Here is a 17,842-nt window from a genome sequence, read left to right on the forward strand (position 1 = left end):
CTTCGGCTGTCAGCTCAGCCTCACAGGATGGACGAGATGCTGTTCTATATGCTGCTCAACGCGCAGGTAGCTCACGGTGAAAATGCGTGTGTGTGTTTTCTCTCTTCCTTTTTGCTGAGCTCTTTCCATCCTTGCAGTGATGAGTGCAGTTCTTCAGACGCCTCCTCACTCACAGCGTTCAGAACTCTGTTGCACAGATAATCCCCCCGTGGAGGTGTGCGCACCACTGGGACAGCGTGTGTGTATGCATGCACTAAGAGGGGTGTGCCTTTGTTTGTAGGTGCGCTTGTGTGTTTAAGGAAGAGTGTGAAGCGGGGTGTTTGTGGAGTCTCTGTGTGTGTGAGCATGACGGAGGAATGAGTGCCGCTGCACAGCCTCAGTCCAGCCTTAATCCTCTAAGCTGTGTAGTTCACTCATGCCACATCAGCCCCATTGTGTCTTCAGACAAAGAAGCCTAGTTAAAACTAAATGCCAGTTAAAGCAACAAACGACTAATTATAGCATCATTCTCTCAGCGCTTTTCACACTTTTTTCTCAGGTTTAACGCCTCTCTTCTCACTTCCTCACCCATGGTGTCTAATTTTTACATAGCTTTTTACCCTGGATTGGTTTCAGCTTTGTATGTGTGTGTTTTTCCTTTTTTTTGCACTCATGTTTGTTTGTATGTATGTGTGTTTGCCTGTCTGACAGCTTCGCCATGGTTCATGTGTTTGGGTCCTGTCAGAGCTGTCCTGTCACTGTGTGAAAAAAATCATTCATTTCCCAGAGTCGAGGATGAAAGAGTCTTTAGACTTCAAACGCCTGTGGGCCTCTGTGGCTTAGATTGCCTCTCGCTCTTTCTCCACCACCGTGTCATTTATTTCTTTATAAAAAAAAAAGTAAAAAATGCGGCGGCTGTGGCATCGGTTAAGTCGAGATGGCAGGGACATGGTGAGGAGCTGTACAATTAGTCTGATTAAAACACTGCCATTTTGGATGATAGATTTAGCCAGAGCAGTGAAAGGCGGACCCTTTCTGAGTATGCGTGTGTGTGTGTGAAAACATATTCTTCTCTGCATAAACACGCAGGGTATTAAAAATGCACAGTTGGGCATGGTTTGATGTCAGTGAAAAGAGATCTGTTTAAAAGTCATGGTGCATAGCTGCAGAAGCTTTGGTGTTGGGCCATGACAAATAGTTGTGGTTGAGCTGGTCATCTTTCACAAACACACACACACACAAACACACAAACAGATGGACGCATAAACATTTACATCATTGTATTGGTACTGCAAATGTGTGCACGCTTTCTACATACAAATGCAGGAGTTAACAAAGTCAATTTAAATATGTACACAAACTGAACGTACAAGCACAGGGTGCTGCTGTGCTGTGAAGCTGTTTGGTTGCTCTGCATTGCAGTGATCTGCCCCACTCTTCCCGGCTCTCACCCACAGACAATCACCGGCTCTCAGTGGACAATATCAGCAAGGGAAATACTTACAAGCAGAGCAATAGATATTAAGTGTGTCTGCAAGAAAACGAGAAAGTGAGAGGGGGAAAGAGGATGATGAGAAGGTAGGGAGGGAAAGAGGGACTAAGGAGGACTGAGGGAGATTTGAAGGAGGATGGGAGAAGATGAAAAGGAGGGGAGAAAGATCAGTGAGCGGGTGTTCCCAGGCTTAAGGCTGCTGGAGGACTTGTACATTTGTGTGGGAGTGGAGGGTTACAGTACTTGGAGTGGACGTGTGTGAACAGACTCTGATACTGCACAGTCGTGTCTGCGCTCAGGCACGCGACGCCACCCACATGATCCCTGCCAAGACTTGGAGCTAAATTATGTGCCTGCCAAACGGTTGCAGTGAAAAGATGAAGATTTCTGAGGCTTCCAGTGTAGCATGACAATACTTATTTATGAAACTGTGAAGCAAAATGGCGGATTACTCAGCGTGTTGACTAGGTGTTATTATAGTAAGCTGATATGCGTCTGTTTCCATGTCAGTCTGCTGTTACAGTAAGCTGGTGTGAAGACAGTAAGATGGCAGGGACTGGACTGGTTCACGTTCAGTGCATCAGATCAGCTTTACTGAAATGTGTCTTTGATGAAGTGTTTTTATATCCATATGCTCCCTTTTTTATTTTTTGTGTTCAGAAACAGACATCATAGGGAGAATAGAAATGATTCTTGAAGAAAAATACTTTATTTCTTGATTTGCATTCAAGAGGTGTTGAGTTTCTTGCTGCAAAAACTCATTGCCGACCTCAGGTTTCTTGCAACTTTGAGAAAATGCTGGCTCTGATAAAAAAAGCAAAGAGAAAATTAGCAGGGATGTGAGTGCTGATTGTGCATTCCTGAAACAAAAAAGATAATTAGTTACTACAAACTACAGTGGTTTTATGCCAGAAGTCTCATTTTTTAAATGTGATTTTTCCCATGTATATTGTCATTATTGATTTCTTAAGCCAATTTTCTAAATATAAACTTCATACCAGTTATTCACTGAAATGAGCCCAATGAGATAATCTACAGAGCTGGAGGATCAGCGTCTCTCTGAAGCAGCTTTAAGACAGTGTTGATGGCACCATAAACTATGATTTGTGAATGCATCTCCCTGCTGTTTTCTGCTCTGTCAGGAGCGAGCCAGGAGTTGAGGATTACAGCCCACCTCAGCACTGGAATGCCTGTTGGATTCTACAGCACAGCTCCCATCACTTCCTAAATACCACAGCTGGTGGTTTTAGTATTTAGAGGCAGTGGGCCACACAACTGTCGACTTTGCAGTTCATTTATGATAAACTTAAGTCGGTCTTAATCTCTGCCCATTGCCGTGTGTAGAACCAGTGTTTGGAACAACATGTTTATCTGGCGGGAAAGACGAGTGAAGTGGGAGCCAGGGGAAGGCACCCGTTCACAGAGATAACCCAGAATATCTTCACTCCCTCCAAGTGCTGCTCTGAAAGTGGGAACGTGATTGTGTTTATGTGTCTGGGTGCAGGGCCGTAACAGTGATTTATAGGCCCTTTGCACAGAGGGGAATTTTGGACCTTTGCTTTTACTTTTCTTCACTGCAGTCATGCCATCAAACATCTTAATCCACCCAGCAACAATGCAGAAAGCACAGGTTATGAGTTCCTAACCAGTTTTAAAAAAAAAAAAAAAAACTTCTTTTGAGTAAATGTGAAGTGCATAAACACTTTGCAGTTATATAATTTTGTAATGAATGAAAATGTAAGATTGAAAAAAATATAAACTTGAGTACACTAGGATTATTTTTGTCAAAAGGGTGTGTTTAAATTCAACCTTTTCTAAAGTCTCTGAGTTGACATTCTGCTGGCAATACTTTACTCTTAAGCCACCCATCATTTCTCTATATTTTGCTTCCAATCAGCCAGACTATTTTGTAACCTTTAAAATAGGTTTAAGGAATAGTTCTCCAGACTTTCTGAAGGTTTTTCATAGTTTTACTTCAGACATTGGCTGCTTTTTCACTCATTCTATAAACTTGGCTTGGCATTTTCAGTCGAACACTGACCATTTTTCCTATAATGTTTGTTAGGCAACTTAACACCCACCAATAATTTATTTAAGCAGAAAAAATGCACATAATTCAAGAAATGAATTATGCTACAGAACACAGTTGGATAGATATAATATTTTTGCACAACTAAGATGATTTCCAAAGAGCTATTGGATGAACACTTGATATATCTCAGCATGGTGGTTTGACCTTAAAACACTAAGGAAACTGGACAAGTCAAGAACAGAAGACGTGGCAAGCCTAAAAAATATCACTCTGTGACGTTATCTGTGAGTGACGTTCTTAGGAAATACAAAAAATATCTCACAAAAACCTGACAGGACCTGGTAGATGCAGCTGGTTCTTCAGTTGATCTAATGTACTGTCCACTGAAGTCTAATCAGAAATGATCTCTATTGTAACATGGTTGTCAAGAAGCGATTCTTAAGGAAGGGAAACAGAGAGAGAAGGCTGAGGCATGCCAAAGGATACCAGAACTGGACTGAAAATCATTAGCAACAGGTCTTATGGAGTGATGAATCCTCCCCAGAGCCCAGACCTCAACATTATTGAGGCAGTGGGGGATCAGCTTGAAAGAGAGCAGAACAAAAGGCTGCCAACATTCAAAGAAACATTTTATTATGTCCTTCAGGAAGCCTGGAGAAGTATTCCTGAAGTCTACTATTGACTTTCAAGCTCATTAGAACTGTAATCTCTATTTCTTTTAAACTTGCATACTATATTTTCATTTATGTTGGATGTTTCATTAAATCATTCCACATATTTCCTGTGTTTCTGGCAATACATAAAATGACACAAGTAGTTAATTAAGACTATTGAACATAACTGTAATTAACAGAGAGCATGAAGGATGAAACTCAGTCATATAATTCTCTCACCCTTGTTTATACAAAGCCAGAAATACACACACTGGGTATGCTAAAAAGTATTCAGGGCACAAGATTGCAGCAATAACATTGTTTAGACTGATGTCATTCTGTTGACCCATTAATCATAACATAGTAACAAATGAACTGACTTCAAATATTGACTTTGGCAGGATTTATGAAGTTTTCAATCAGCATTAGTAAGCAAGCCATCACACTCATGAGCAAATCTTTAAACCCACATCAGTCAATACATTCATGTTAACAATGGATCAAATGGCTACATTTAATGTGAAAGGAGTTTTTGGTTGAGAAGGATCAGTAGAATTATCACCTGGCTGTGCAGCTGATCAATTATATGTCAGCGCAATGCTTATGGGTTGTTACACTGCCCCCACGTGGCCAAAAAATTTGACTCATTGCAACTTTAAACCTCTAAGAAAACATGAACATTCATAGCAAAGATGTAAATAAATCAAAAGAAACTGATGAGGTAAAATTGCATTAATCTGTGCCTCACATATACACTCAGAAAGAACTATTAATATCTAGAAAAGTCTTATTTATTTATTTAGGAGGTGTGTGTTTGTGTTCGACTGTGAGATGAAGCGTAAAAGACAAAATTAATATGAATTATACATAAATGTGTTGTTGCAATTTTAATACAACTCACAGCAATAATTAATGACAGTATTTAATGTTCAGTAGTAATGTTTATATACCGTAACTGTATTTCAATGACCATGCAATTAATTTATTTTTATATAAACGTGTGAATCTATGAATACCATAAAATCAACAACACTTATTTAGCAAATTAATTATTCCTTTTGCATCTATCTTTTGTATTTAAATGCTGCTATTTATTTTCAAGACTGCTTAGAAAGCAGCGCTGCCTAATTTGACGTCTGGCTGTTACACTTTCGCTCACATAACATAATACGTTTGCTCGTATATACAGTAGTTGTCAAAAAGTAAAATCTCAACTGATAAAAATATACACTTAGGGAGGAAAAATTCGGAGCCAGTTTAGGAGCCATGTTTCATTATAGAGAGATGCTGTTTATATCAATATGACCATAGCTAATAGAAGTGTGTTTCTGCATGTGTTACACTCAGTGACAGCCAGTAGGTATGTACATGTGCCAGTGCTCCAGCCATGGAACGAATCAGATATGCTCCCAAGACCGCGAAGCTCTTTCTGCGACGAGGGACTAGTAAAAGAAAGCTCTACATGAAATCCATTATGCTTAATTCCCCAAATCCATAATACCCTCAGAGGTCTTAATCTCCATCCCGTTCTTATATAAATTAGCTTCTTCATCTCTGGCAGTTGGAGCTTTCTGTGTCGACAGCAAATGCCCAGACCTTTCTGCACTCAGTTGGGAGAAATCACTGTCACTATACAAAAAAACAGCCGTTGATCTTTGTTTTTTTTTTTTGTTTTTTTTTTTTGGCCTGCTGAAAAAGAATAGACCTTTTGGGAAATATGCTTATTCACTTTCTGGCAGAACTGCTGAGAAGATAGATACCACTCTCACTGCATGTAATGTTAGCTTAGCTCAGCACAAAGACTGGAAGCAAGGGGATGCTCCACAAGGATATAAACAGGATTCAATATTTTAGTTTGTGAGTATAACTTTGTAGTTCATCCCTTACAGTTAAACAAAGATAACTTTTCTTAATATATAATTGCTGAGAACTTGGGACTTTCATCATTTACAGAAAATAACAATTAAAATATCAAGGGAAGCTGAAGAAATCTCTTTGCGCAAAGTACAAGGTTGAAAACCAATATTGAATGACCATGATATTCAGGCCTACAGGCAACACTGCATTAAAAACAAACAAAATTCTCTGGTAGAAAGCATTAGAATTGCATTGGCTGCTGAATATTTTTGAAAATCCCTCAGTGGACAAGGTTCACATAAATTATAAAGAAACACTACCATCATGATAGGGTTGGAGCTTGCTTACGAAGGACTGAGGTAAAGTGGAAACCTGATTAATTTATCTATTTTTTCTTTATAAACCATGGACACCACAGACGGAGGCGAGGAACCATCCATCTTTTCATCAATGCACAAGTGTGCAATTCAAAAGCCAGCATCTGTGCTGGTATAGGGTCGCATTAGTCCACATAGCATGGGTGACTTGCACATCTGTGAAGGCATCATTAATGCTGAATGATATATACAGCTTTTGAAGCAGCATATGCTTGAGGGAGGGCCTTGCATATTTTAAAAAAGGCAATACAAAACCCCATCCTGTACATATTACAACAGCATGGCTCTGTATTATGAGCCCAGGTGCTTAACTGGTCTGCCTGGAGTTAGTAGTCATTAAACAAAGAATGCCACAAAGGAGCCCTGCTCTGCTGAGCAGATAAGTTGGGGAAAACATTTTAGTTTTGAAATGACAGCAATCAATTTCAGCTCTTCCCAAAATGCTTGGGTTCTCAAGTTCTTTGCGAAAAATTTGCTCGTGTTTCCTAAAAGTTTTCTAAAGATGTGTGTTTTAGGTTAATAAGCAATTCCGAACTGGTGTAAGCATAATTGTGTATGTTTGTGTATCTGTGTGTGGTAGCTGGGATAAGATGCAGCCTGCAGGGACTGCCAATCGTTAAACAGATGTACAAATCAATGGATTGATAGTGTTTTATTTATGTTTATTTAATATCCTAAAAAATCTTAATCACAATTCAAACTATATTTATCTCTGTAAAGCACGTTTTTTTTTTAATATGATGAAAACTATAAACAGTTGGCTACACAAACCTATAAATTAGGCTATCTCAGTTGCTCCCATGTTGTGTCACAGCCTCTGCTGCTGCTCCAGCTGCTTAGCATGTTGATAAACAGGCCAAATCAGCAGGCCAAGCTACTTTAAACTGTTATCAGTGCAATGGCATCCCTCTGTCCTCTTCACCACATGCATGATCTTCACATCTATCCCTTCTTCACGTCTCCCCCAGGAAGGATTCTTACAGTTTGACTAAAACAATATTGGGTTAACCATTTCCTGTCATTTGTGCCAAGACCAACTGGCTGGAGTTTGATCTCCTCATTGTACTGTCTGCCTGAATATAAATAAGTTTGCTTCTCAATAGTCAAATATCTTTGTAAGCACAAAGAGACGTTAAAATCTGTGGGAGCCCATCATGACAAAACGTATTTTGAGAGCATGCACGCAGTCCAAAGAAAACAATGCTTCCTGTTAGGCTGAGATGTTTTTTTTTTTTTAGCCTCCAAGTTCCTCTTTTTGTTTGGGGCATCTGTCAGAAGCTGTTTTCTCGAAAGAGGTTGTGGGACAAGGATGAGTGAAGTGCTCCAGCGGGTTTGTGTGTGTGCAATGCTTGATAACCGGGGGTGATGCACCGCAGTTTCGAACCAGGAAATAAAAACAACATTCCAAAGAGAATAATGCAGCAGGAGGAGGAACCTAGTTCTGTCGAGGTCCCCTGGCATAGCTTGCTAGCTAGTGTGTATTTGAGTGCATCTAAGTGCCGCTGCCAGTTTTTGTGTTTCTCTGTGCACTGGTTATGTACACATGCTTGTCCTCCAGCACTAGCATGAATCACACACATAGAGTCACATAATTAGTGTTGGGTCCCCACAGCAGCATATTCCAAAGATTCTTCTCTGCATTTTCTAAAGAGCACAATGTTATACTTCTCTCTTGCGCGGTATTAATCAAAGGGAAAGACTTTTACTGTTTTTCCAGCACATTACTGTACGAATACCCCCCCCCCCCCCCCCCCCCGCCGTTTACTTTCTCTCCCTTATGCCATTTCCCCTCCCTCTCTTCTTAATCGCTTCTACTTTCAAACACCTCCTTCTGTAATTATTTCTTTCCTTCCTCCACCTATCTCCCCTCCCCTCTTTTTTATTATTTTTTTCCTCACTGTCCTTCCCCCTTTGTTACTTCTTATTTAATCTCACTTCGTTTTTACTATCCCCCCCACTTCCTCTCTCCTAACTCCATCTCTTCCCTTTTCCTTTCTCTCTACTCTGTCTGTCTCTGTTAAATGGGAGCACTGACCCCATTACGGGGCGTTGGTGCTTCTGAGCAACGGAGGAAAAGGAGGCGAGAGAAGGAGGAGCAGGAGAAGAGGATGGGAGGATGGATTGTGTTCTGTGTGTTTGAATGGAATGATTAATGAGCTTTGCCTCCAGAGGGTGTTATCCCTGCTCCAGACCGGCAGGGACACCACTGGGTCACCTCTGCTCACTCATAAACACACACACTCGCTGCTCTCCGACACACAGGACACACAGAAGCTTGAACAGTCTGCAAACACACTGTAGAGCAAACTTCGCACCAACCATCACTGCTGACATTATCATTAACAATGGTGGGACAGTGGGATCGGGGGCCACAATAGCAAACAGATCCCAGCGGCTGGATGTATTCACAGTCCATGAGCCAGTTGTTACATGACTCAGTGCTGCTGCTGCTGCTGATCTTGAGACAGATTTCCTCTTTAGGCTGCTAAGTCCTCCCTGCCATTGCACTAGCAAAGACGACTGATTGAATTTGACAACTTGACTGTATTCTTTCATCTGAAAATTAACATCAAGTTTAGTTGTTTTTTTTTGTTTGTTTTGTTTTTTTTAACTATTGCAGGTTTTTAAGCATTGATTATTGTGGTAATTATTTTTCCAATAATAGTATTTAGTTTGATGGTTGTCAGATCCATTTTTCATGCTTTAAAACAAGAAATTCTCCATACCTTTACTGGTCTTAAAATGAGATAAATATAACCTCAGATGGAGCTGCATCATGGTGTGGTGGTTAGTCCAAAAACATTGTTGGTAGGTTGATTAGTGATTCTAAATTGACCACAAGACTGAGTGTGAGTAACCATTTTCCTCATTTTTCTCTGTGTTGGCCCTGTGATGGATTGGAAACTTGTCCAACCCCGCCTCTCACTCAAAGGCAGCTGGGATATGCTCCAGCTGTCGGACAGATGGCCTCACATCTGACTTTGGTATACAGAGGACTTCACAGTTAACTCAATAACTGCAAGCAGCCTAGAGGCTGCAAAACAAACTCAAATCATCACCCCTCCACCACTATGCTTGACAGCAGATGTAAGGTGCTTGTGCAGATGGGCTGTGTTTGGTTTTTGATAACCTTGCATTGTGGGCAATTATTTACAATTTGGTCAAGTCTGTCTTAAGGACATTCTTCCAGAATTCTTGTTATTATCTCAGATCCAACTTTGCAAACTTGAACATGAAGCCTACACTTTTGCAAACCCTCAGTATTGCACTTTAATGTATCTTTACATTTGGTTTGGAATCCCAGAGCAGGTGGTTACATCCATGTTTTATGTACAGTCCAGAAAGCATTTAGATTATTTATGGCATGGGAAGCCTCTCAGTGTGGTTATGTGTGAAGTCTCCACATTCTTCTGTTCAGAGTCACACACCAGAGTATAAGAACAGTTCAGTCTCTAAATAATATCAGAAACAATGTCACAGTTTTATAGAATCCTAACAGAGATTTTTACAAGTGGCCTTTTATACTCAACAAAAATGGTTAGAAATTAAATCTATTTACAAGCATATCAGAAACTAACACTCAATTTGGTATGTTTGCATTGTGAATACATCAAATGATTAACATTGTCATTCAGCATTTGCAAATGAATTTATTAATCTAATAATTATTAATCAACTTGTTTCGATAACACCGAAGAAGAACAACAATAAAATTATATTTTTTGACAAAAGCTTTTATTACAGTATGACTTTGATGTTAAAAAAAAAAAAAAAAAAAGGAAAAGGAATTAGAGGGTTGCTGTAGGTGCTTCTGGAAGATGTGAAAAATGCTTTTAGGAGTATTCTGTATTTGCCCTCATTTTTATTTTCCTCTCTCATTCTGTCACTCCACAGGACGTTCTTCCTCTGCCTCTCCCCCACTGTTTCTGCCTCTGTAGAAGCAGCTTTTGTATACTTCAGCCACACGTAGACAGTTGATGGCAAAATAAATTTCGCTCATTTCCACAATGATGAGAGACGATGGGAGACTGGAGCGCTGCTGTTGTTGACTGCAGCAGTTGAAGATGCTGCAGTAAATCACTTCAAACCACATTAAGCCACCCAGATCCCAACAAAATGCTGCACAGGTCTAGATTCTGCATGTTTAGACCCCAAACAAGATATCATATGAAAGTAAATTTGCAATTATAAGTAAGATTACCCTGCAACTTAGAAAGAGGTTAGAGGGCTAAAAGATACGCAATTGTTGAGTTAAATAAACATGCAGCAAACTTTGCTAAACTGCACAGCTGAGCAAAATGTGCTGCTCTGTTCAACTCATTCCAAGCCGGAGGGGGTTTTTAAATGTTGCAATGTAAATGCAGCATTAGCACGTCTGCAGCTCCAGGTCTGTGCCTTCTGGTGTACAAATAATGGACTGGTTAACGAACAGCACACACACACACACACACACACACACACACACACACACACACACACACACACACACACACACACACACACACACACACACACACACAGTTTTACCAGTTGTTGTGCATGAGTTGGCTGCAACAGAAGCTTCATTTTTTCCTTCCAGTTTCATCCGTTGAACCAGTATTTCTCTTCTGTCAATTATTGCTTTATTACACCTGACTGCCTCCAAGCTTTCTTTCTTCTGCTCTCATTTCAGCCTCATAGAAACACTGAACCGTGCACACTCACCTTTCCTTCTGTCCATTTGCCTCAGTCTCTCTCACAATGTCCTTTTTAAATTCTCTCTCTTTCTTTCTTTGGCTGAAGATCAAGAGATGCATCAACTCTAAATTGAAGGTTGAGCACCTGTTTACAGTTGATCTTTGGGTGAAGGGTTCATTCACACAGGACTGGACTCATTTTCTCTTACTGACAGTGATGTTCATCAAGGTCCTTGGCTGTGTTTCTGTAGCAGAGAGCTTGATCAATCCACTGTTTGTACATTTTTTATTGTGGAAAATAATCCCCTTTTTTGGAATCACAGAATGAGGAGAGAAAAACTCTTTAAATAACTAAAATTAGGTTGTTTTATTCTACCCAAACAGGCAATATGGCCTTCTGATTAAGTGCATGATTTGTTCCAGTATCTAAATTATTTTTTTTAAATATCGTTCAGGCCTGACCATGACTTTTGAAATTTCCCTCTGTGCCATTAATAATTAGTCTTGGTTTATTGAAATAACTGAAAATGATATCAAATCTCATTAATTACTTCAATGTTCTGGAACAGTGGAAAAACTGTCCCTCTGCACTGAAATATTACTAATTAACTTTTCTATCACTGCTTGTCAAGCAGCAATATTCAGCAGGTATCCTGTGTTTTTATCTTTTTATATCTTTTTCTAATTTTCTACTCTAAAATTTGGCACACTGATTTAAGATTGTTCATTTATCATTTTCACACCTACACCCAGAAGATTCTGGTGCCACCATTGGGTTTTTAATTTTTTTATTCTACTTCATTAATCCCAAACTGGGAAATTCTTTCTCTGCATTTAACCCATAGTTGCTAGGAGCAGTTGGTGGTTGTGGGCTTTGCTTAACTGCCAGCCCAAGCCCACCTCTGTAGCCACTAGGCTACCGCTCCCCCCACCCTTGGAAGTGTGTTTACACAAGTAATTTTTAACACCAGATTTTTGGATAATGCCGACTTTAACCCATAAGAGCCTGATGTGACATATTTGTCACATACAGTTTCTGAGACATTTTGCTTCAATTTGTGGTATAAACTTTGCTTAAAATCCTGTTGAACACAATCTGATACTTGTCTTATGTCCCCTAATAGATACCCAGAAGCAGAAAACCATATTATAATATTTTCAAACTATCACATGGTTGTAAATGGTAGATCCCCCCCCCAAATGTTAATTTATTTTGTTACATTTTGTTAAAGGGCCAAAAAAAGACCTCATATTTTAAAAATTGTCCCTTTCTTACCATTTTTTCATGGGTCGGGCCTTTATGGGTTAAAGTCCTAAATAACATTATTTTTTTCCTCCTATACAGCATGTTTGATTTTATTAACGCTGTAGGCTGCAAAAGCCCTGATTAAGATTTTGAAATTTTGATAGGCTCATCACAATAAGTCAATATCAAAAGTTTAAGCTCTTGATTTGGGACCATACAATAATTTGTGTGGTTTATGAATCTATGCATCCTAGCAAACAGAATGATGGTCTGGCTGCTGTGTTGTGCTGAACAAATCAGCTTTGCCATTAAGAGCTTTATAGAAATACAGCTCCTCCAGATACTTTAACATATCATTTTATTTCTACAGCACTTTTAGCAAAAAACACAACAGCTGACCAAAGTGCTGTACAATAGGTGTAAAAAATCTTTTATTTCAAATTAGTTTATTTCAGAATTTACATACTATGCTGGACCTGACAGGTGGGACACATGAAGAGTGTAAAAAGAAGAAAAAAGGAGAGTAAAAGGGAGACAAAAGATAGAAAACATCCACACGCAACAGGACAACTAGCTGCTACAACCTTAAAGAAACAGAAAACATCCTACAGCCTCGTCAGGAGCACCTGCAGTAAGACTCATATAATTTGGATTTAAACATTTTTAGTCCATGCATGGGTCACTGGGACAACAATCTAAGCAGAGATCCACAGACCTCCCTTGAGGGGACACTAACCTGTTACCCAGCCAACACAAACATTTATTCTCGAGTCCTGGGTCTGTCCTGAGATATCCACCTAATGTATGAAATACCCTGGGAGGCATCTCATAGGCCTCCTGACAAGATGTCCAAACCACCTCAACTAGTTATCTGATGTAGAGGAGCAGTGAAAATATTCTGAATTCTCCTCTGGTTGTCCAAACTTCTCAAAGCTCCCTATTAGCAAGCCCAGTCATTGTTTGGGAGAAGCTCATTTCTGCCACTTGTGTTTGTAATTTCATTTTTCTGTCTCGACAGCTTATAACCATAGGTGAGGGTTGAAATGTAAATGGACAGGTAATTAACAGGTTCATATCTGGACTCTGCTCTCTCTTCACCAAGAGAGACTGGTAAACATCCCCACTATTCCATGTGCTGCACCAATCCACCTGTCAATTTTCTGCTCCTTTCTACTCCCACTCATAAACTAGACACATTCCTCAACTAGAGGTCTCATACATTACTGACAGAGTGACAATGTAATCAGGTTAAACTAATTTAACAGCTGAACAGTAAACCAGAACATACAGGCGTAGACATAAATAACTTCAAACTTTTGCACATTACTGTATTTTCAGTGCATCTCAATAAACCAATGGCTTACACTTTGTCAGAGCAAACAACTAGCACTAATAATGCAAATTAAGATTTTTTATAAACTGATGAATAAATTATTGTCTGTCATATATGAAACATTTCAGCAAGGTTAACTGGCATAACATGAAGAGCCAAAAAAATTCAGCTTTAGAGCTGGTAGCAAAAAGCAGAATGAATGTAACCTTTTAAAAGTGAATACAATCTAAGTCTTTTTTCACCATGCATTTTTTTCTGTCTTTGAAGTCCTTAAATGCAAAAGCAATCATTCAGACACATCAAGCAGAAGCCACTCAAAAACTGACACTGCTCTGAATTTTGATGCGCCATAAAATATTAAATCTATTTGACACACATTTATGTGATGGATAAAAGGTTTGAGAAGGATTTTCATTAATGAACCAATTTGGAAATCAAATTCACCTGTGGTGGATTTTTCTAAATAATGAGTCAAATCTGAAGACGGGGTGCAACAAAGTATAAGTCAGGTGTCAAATCTAGCTGCTATTTGACATATTAATCTATCAGGAGTCGGTGAATGACTAAAGTAGGACCAAATTCACAGGCTCACAGATGAGGCCTAGCAAGTGAAATAATATATATATTATAAAAAAATAAACAAGCTCTATGGCTGCATTTAATCCAAAGAACTGCCAGCAGGAACTCATTAAACCTGACATGCACCATGACACACTCTAAACCCGGGGTGCCCAAGTCCAGTCTTCAAGATCTACTATCCTCCAACTTTTAGATGCATCCCCTCTCATAACACATGAACCCAATGACTGAATTCCCTCATGCACATGTCATTCAGCTCTACAGAGGCCTGGTAACGAGCCTTTCATTTGATTCAGGTGTGTATGCATCTAAGGGATGCATCTAAAAGTTGCAGGACAGTAGGGTAGATTTCGAGAACTGGACTTGGGCATCCCTGATCTAATCAATAAAAAGGGTCTGGCATTGAACAAAGGAAAGCAGGGAATATTTAGAGGGAGCTAATGACAAACAAAGAGCAGGTGTGAGTTGTTGAATAACTAAATCAAGGTAAGGGTAAAAAATGACAAAGATTCAACTAAGGAAAAGAAAAAAGAATACAAGACAACAAATACAAGAAAGACAACAGACTGGTTAGTTTAACCAAGCCAGACACAGATGGTTTATAAAAAATATCTGATGTCTTGTGCCGCTCATCTTTTTTTATTATTATTATTGGGTCTAACAATGGATAAACTAATTAGTCGAGGAATAACTTGTAAGGATTCTGCCACTGTGGAATGAGCAAGACAGCTAAATGTGTCGCTATTGTCCCCAAAAATATGTCAAAATCCCCTGCAATATTTCCCTGTTGTCATTCACTCTACAACTATCAACTGTTTTCAGTTAATGATAGATTGGATGATTGCATTCTTCCACTGTAATAATGAGAAACAAAACAACACATACTGGCCATTTTAGCACTTAACTCATTTTACACTGCCATCACCTCAGTAGCATGTAGAAGATCCATACACAGCCACAACAGCTTGGCACCTCCTCCTCATGCTGGTCACCTGCTGGTTCACATTTAGCTGTGGAATGGCATCCCATTCCTTAACCAGGATTTGTTAAAGGTCTACCAGGGTAGTTTTGTTTGTCACTCTAGCAAATGGGTGTCCAAGTCAAGTCCCTGAGAGCTACTGTCCTGCAACTTTTAGATGCATCCCTTCTTCAACACACATGAATAGTAGCTCTTAAGGACTGGATTTGGGCACCCCTGCTGTGGCACATGTCTAAGGTGATTGAAACCTCTCCACTCCAAAGTTCTAGAGGTAATCTGTGATGATCCTCGCTCTGTGGGGAGAGTGTTGTCATCCTGGAAAATGGAGTTAGGGCTTAGATTCTGGACATTTGGGATCGCCACTGGCTTCAGAATCTCATTCTGTCAATCAGTTAGAGGCCAATCAGGTAGCAGTCATACATTGTAACTGGCATTGTAACTAAGCACCTGGCAGCACTTGAATACCAAAACAAGGAATAATACATACAAGATAATTTGGTATATTTTTTGGAAGCATTACCCACATTTTTAGCTGTGTTGCTATTTCCACATAAGCATAATCCTTGCACGTTATACTTTGTCGTAAAGGTGATTAAATAGGCCTTCCAACAATATATAGAAACAACATCAATTAGTACTTTTAAAGGATAGAGCTAACTGAACAAACACAAATTTCCTTACTTTCTCTGCTAAGTATATATCTATATCTATATATCTATAGATATAGATATAGATATAAACAAACAAACAACCTAGTCTTACTACAAAAAGTGAACTAGTTAAATTAGCTGAGTCTTTTGATTTATGTCCGCAATCATGATTTTTTGTTGCTTTTCACACAAAAATAGCTGACAGAATAACAAATAACATGTATCAATCATCGTCTACATATTGCTGCACGGTGGTATGGTGGTTAGCACCGCAGCCTCACAGCAAGAAGGTCGCTGGTTCAAATCCCGGCTGGGGGAGGGTTGAACCTCAAGGGCGGTGGCCTTTCTGTGTGGAGTTTGTGTACTTGTATGTGTGGGTTTTCTCCAGGTACTCCGGCTTCCTCCCACCATCCAAAGACCTACATGTTAGGTTAATTGATGACTCTAAATTCTCCCTAGGAGTGTGTGCGAGTGCGAATGGTTGTTTGTCTATCTGTGTTGGCCCTGCGATGGACTGGTGACCTGTCCAGGGTGTACCCTGCCTCTCACCTGTTAATGCTGGGATAGGCTACAGCTTACCCACAACCCGTAATGGACCAAGCGGTACAGAGAATGAATGTATCTTCACTTTGTTTTTGTTTTGTTTTTTTAAACTTGTCTGAAGTACTTGCATCATGACAACAGAAAGATGGTCTGGCTGAATTGTTGTGCTAAACACATTTGTTTTGCCAAGTAGAGATTACTGGAGGACATAGGGCTCCCCTTGATACTTGATTATTATTTCTTATTTTTAGTACTTTTACATTTTAATGCTGGACCTGACAAGAGGAAACGAGGGAAGAGGGAGTGAAGGGAGAAGAGAGGATGAGTGAGTTAGAAGAAGAACAAGCAGACATAGATACCGAAACAACAACTGTACAACCAAAAACGAAACAAGCTGCTACACCTGCAGAGAAACTTAACAGCCTCTGTAAATAAAGAAAGCAGACAGTCATTGGGAGCACCTACAAGAAAACAAACTGAAAAAAATGTGAATAACAACAGCACCAGCAATGAGACGGCAAAAGCATAACTGTAGCAACTGATATTAAACAACAACACAGTGACTGTTCAAGCATGCGCATCAGCGAGTGTGAGAATAAAGGGAATGAGATGTCTTTACTGATGAATGTGAATGTGTCTTCACATTTAATGAGCAGAAAAGTCCACATTGTTGGTTGGAGTGGTTGAAAGATGGCCGACAAGTGAACGATTCTTGTGCAGACTTTAACATGTAATTTATGCACTTTGCACATGCAACACTTAAATTCAGCTTAAATTCACTTAATTTTTAATTGCTGTTTTTGCAATTACAAACTAATTTGTTACGGTAAGGTATTGAAAATTAAATGAGGTTAAGCATGATGGGTTGCACTAAAACAAACATTGTTACAGGATCACAGTGTTTGTTTTTGAGTGTTACCCCCTCGGCTAAATACTCCAAAATTAGATGACACACAAGTCAGATAATCTATTGAAAAGCTTTACTCTGAGGGTTTTTTCTGGATGAAACAGCATGAAAAAGAGAAAGATTTAGTCTTCACAAGCAGAAATAGATTTTTTTCTCTCTTTCATGGCCATTTAATGTTTCATGTTTTGCCACGAGACTGTGATGAAAGAAACAACATACTGACTCTTCAAGTCTCCATTAAAACACTTTTTGTTACTGTCATAAATTTCTGTATTAGTGCTGTACACATAACTTGTTTTCCAGTATATTTTGTGAAAGACTGATATGTCTCAGCCAACCCTGGATATTTTGGCTTGTTCTGCCTCCTGAGACATGGATTAGAGACACGACTCGTCCTCAGAGACCACCACCACACTGCTTTCTTTTGATAGGATTTTTGCTGATTGGAATCTTGTGTTCTTTATTTAGCAAATACAGTGTTTGTAGTGAAGTTTTTCTTTCTATATCCAGTGATCAAAGCTTGATGTATTGATCCTGTG

Source organism: Melanotaenia boesemani, chromosome 20 (assembly GCF_017639745.1).
Source record: "Melanotaenia boesemani isolate fMelBoe1 chromosome 20, fMelBoe1.pri, whole genome shotgun sequence".
Classification (NCBI taxonomy): domain Eukaryota; kingdom Metazoa; phylum Chordata; class Actinopteri; order Atheriniformes; family Melanotaeniidae; genus Melanotaenia; species Melanotaenia boesemani.